Consider the following 3,711-nt stretch of genomic DNA (forward strand, 5'->3'; position numbering starts at 1 on the left):
TAGATAAGAAACTGCAAGTTTCAGTTTCAGATAAGAAACTCAAGTTTCTGTTTTAGATAAGAAACTGCCAGTTTCAGTTTCAGATAAGAAACTGCAAGTTTCAGAGGCAGGGCATTTATATTAACACGCCCTTTTCAAACAGGGATAACATCATGTTGGAAGTTCTATTCATGGTCGAAAATGGAACTACCAGCCAGTTAACATCATGCTGATCAAGATTCATGCATAGCACATCTTCATATGATGCACAGTCAAAAAGATATGCCATTTTCAAAATGCCCACACAATGTTGAGTGTGCAAAAAACAGAGAAAACGAGGGACGAAGTTTTGGCAAGTGTTGCATGTGGTGTGCGTAGATGACAATGGGGACCCACATGTCAATAATGGCAGAGGCAAAAAGGTTGGACATATTTTCCCTGCATCAGGTGGAATCGAACCCGGGCGGAACAGCGGTCAGGTAGTGTCACTTGGCCACTTGGCTAGTTCAGTAGTTTCGGTATAAATAAGGCATTGCTTCACATTGTTTGTTCTCGTCCTTCGCCTTTGAGCGCTCGCCGCGGTGCCGCTGTCTGCCATTGTGAACATGCTGAACAAACGAGAGGAATCTGGAGAGGAGTGTATGTGGGGAGGTGGACAGTCGGGACCCACCAGGTCTATGGCTGTACGCAAGCAAGTGCCTCATTGAAAAAATACTTCCTCCTAATGCTATACTGGTGTTGGGGCCCACGGTTTTGTCAACATAGTTACATTTTTTAGGTGCTTCAATGTAGTTACTAAAGGAGATAAATTTACAACGAAGCCGGGGAGCTGGCAGGTATCATTTTTTATCAGTGGGCCAGTAAATATCAGCTGGGTTGTGGGCTGCCCCGTCTAGGCTTTATTTTTTAACATGCGAAGCCCACAACATGCCGGTTTGTATTTCCTTGAGGGCGATCATGTATCGACCGGCCTATGGACTTCCCATTCGAGGTTTTATTTATCCTGAAACATCGGCAGCCCAACTTATGTATTTTTTTGAAGAAAACGCAGAGGTATGTTCTATTTTTCTATATAAGAATAGGAACGCCAGGTCCAACTTATGTTTCCCTTCTAACTATATTATATAATTTAAATTATTTTATTTGTTATTATATATTATTGTTATTGTCATCATATATTTAATAGATACTTACATATATAAGAAAACAATATCCCACATCTTCTTAACTTATAAAAATAATTTGTTAACAATAAAATCCTGGATTTATTTACATTAAGGCAACGAAAATCCTGGTGATTGTGTACAAAAGCTTGGTAAGATTTAAGGACCAATGGAATAATAAATCACTTATTATTTAAGTATATTTATAACAAAATGCTCAGCCCCTGTTTATTTTTTGATAACATTGATGCGCCCAACCCAACATTATAATTAGAACCAGCCCAGCAAAATCGTGTATTTCGAGAAAGTGCAAATGGCCTGTAATTTTTTAGGAAAAAAATAAATGGGCCGCATGGACGCTACATTATTTGTTCAGCCAGCCCAGCAAATTCGTGTATTTCGACAAAGTAAAAATGGGTTGTAGTTTTAAAAAATGGGTCACATGGACGCTACATTATTTGTTCACCCAGCCAAGCAAATGGATTGTAATTCTCAAAAAAAGATCAAATGGACTGTAAATTCTGAAAAAATGGGTTGAATATGTCCCACATTTCTGGAGGCTGAAATGTGGGCCAATAGGTCGAAGCCAACGCAAGTCATTGTCAACTTGGTCAACAAATGATTCTTACATCGTTAGTTGTTGGATTTACATCCAATGACCAGCATCCATCTTCAATATCTCGTCTTCTTCCTCCAGCGCCGCCGAGACCACCTGCTCCCGCCTCCTGCTGCTAGCAGCTCTGCTTAGCACGCTTCGTTGTGAAGCGCTACCCCACCGCCGGCCACGCCATCCCTCCACCCCTCCACACCTCCACACCTCCTTTTCTTCTCCACCAACTGCCGAACCACGCCGCACCAGAACCAGTTAACCCTCACACCTCTCTGTCTATGACTCCACTCCCCCGTCTTCCCATCTCCAACTCGTTGATGTCCGGGGTCTCGCCCTCGTCCATCACCTTGGAGCTCGGCACGGTATGGTCAACACACACAAAATTAATACTCCACGTGCTAGCTGGGACCCACCATAGTGGGAGGCTGACTTGTGGCCCTACTAAGTTGACAGGGACGGAGGGCTTTGTCAACTTAGTCAATATGAACTATTCTAGCTCCAATGACCGTACGATGTCTATCCAACGGCCGTAGTGCTTCTTCAACCTCTGTTCTTCTTGCTCGAGCTGCCCAAACCAGCGTCGGTCGTGCCTCCTGCTCCTACCTCACATGGTCGGCTATGCTGTCACGGAGGCCTCACCGCCCCCTACCACTCCCACCTCTGGCCAGGCCCTGCGGTGACGGCATCTTCACACTGCAGCCGAACCAGTGAACCCTCGTACTCCTCTCCGTGTGGGCATCCACTACCGCGTCTTCCCCTTCCTAGGCCTTGCGGTCGTCCACCGCCTTGGTGCTCTCAGCGTGGCATGGTCAATGTGGTCAAGGAACGACTTCCATCAGAAGAGTACTGTACATGGAGAGGCTAACAGCTGGGTCCATGGCCGTAGCAAGGAAGTGCCTCCTTATTACGCACAAAATAATGATTCCCCCACCTGACAGCAGGGACCCGCTGGACGGGCCACCGTATTATGCAAAAAATGTTTCCTTCCTGACTGCTAGGACCCACCAGCTACATCTTCACACACAAGGAAGTGCCTGACAGTCGGGACCCAAATGGTTGAAGCCTATGTAGCGTTGTCATTTTGGTCATGAATGTGTACGTACATACTGGTCAATCGGTCTGTCTGCAGGCTGCAGCTATGAACCGTGGCCGAGTAAGGAAGGGCACATGTCGTAGTAGAGGCATGCACATGCATAGTAGAGGTGCGCATGTAGCATGTACACGTGCGTACATCTAGGGTGCAAGAATGTAAATACGGCCATGTACGTGCATACGGACGGGGTCTCGAACACCTACTCACGCATGCGTACGGCCAGGGTTCGTGTACATGGAAAGGTAGCGATGGCGTCCTGTTCATGGGCAGCCAGCCGGCTGGGTCAGAACGGAGAAATTGCCTTGTCGTGTTAATCGGGAGGCAACCGGCTTGGACAGAACAGCCGATCGAAACGAGGCCTGGCATACCGCAGAATGGAGGAAACGACCTTGTGTTCGACCACCTAGGGTCGAAACGGGATCCTGCTCATCGGGAGGGGTCTGGTGTACAGCAAAACGGAGGAAACGGACTTGTGTTGGAGTGCTACAGTCGAAACGGGTGTCCTGTTCATTGGGAGGGGTGTGGCGTACCGCAAAACGGGACTCCATGGGCTAATGTTCATCTCCACCATCGACCTCCTCCGGCCTCCTTGGGCTACTGTTCATCCACCGTCGACCTCCACCAGCCTCCACCTGCAACTGTTCATCCACGGGCTCCTGTTCATCCAGCCTCCACCGCTCCTCCACTGGGTACTGTTCAACCAGCCCTCTCCACGGGGTCCTATTCAACCACCCCTCCATGGGCTACTGTTCATCCAACCCTCCACCGGCTACTGTTCAACCAGCCCTCCATGGGGTCCTGTTCATCCAGCCCTCCACGGGGTCCTGTTCATCCACCCCCAACTGGCTTGAACGGGGTCCTGTTCA

Source organism: Triticum dicoccoides, chromosome 4B (genome assembly GCF_002162155.2).
Source record: "Triticum dicoccoides isolate Atlit2015 ecotype Zavitan chromosome 4B, WEW_v2.0, whole genome shotgun sequence".
In the NCBI taxonomy this organism is placed as follows: domain Eukaryota; kingdom Viridiplantae; phylum Streptophyta; class Magnoliopsida; order Poales; family Poaceae; genus Triticum; species Triticum dicoccoides.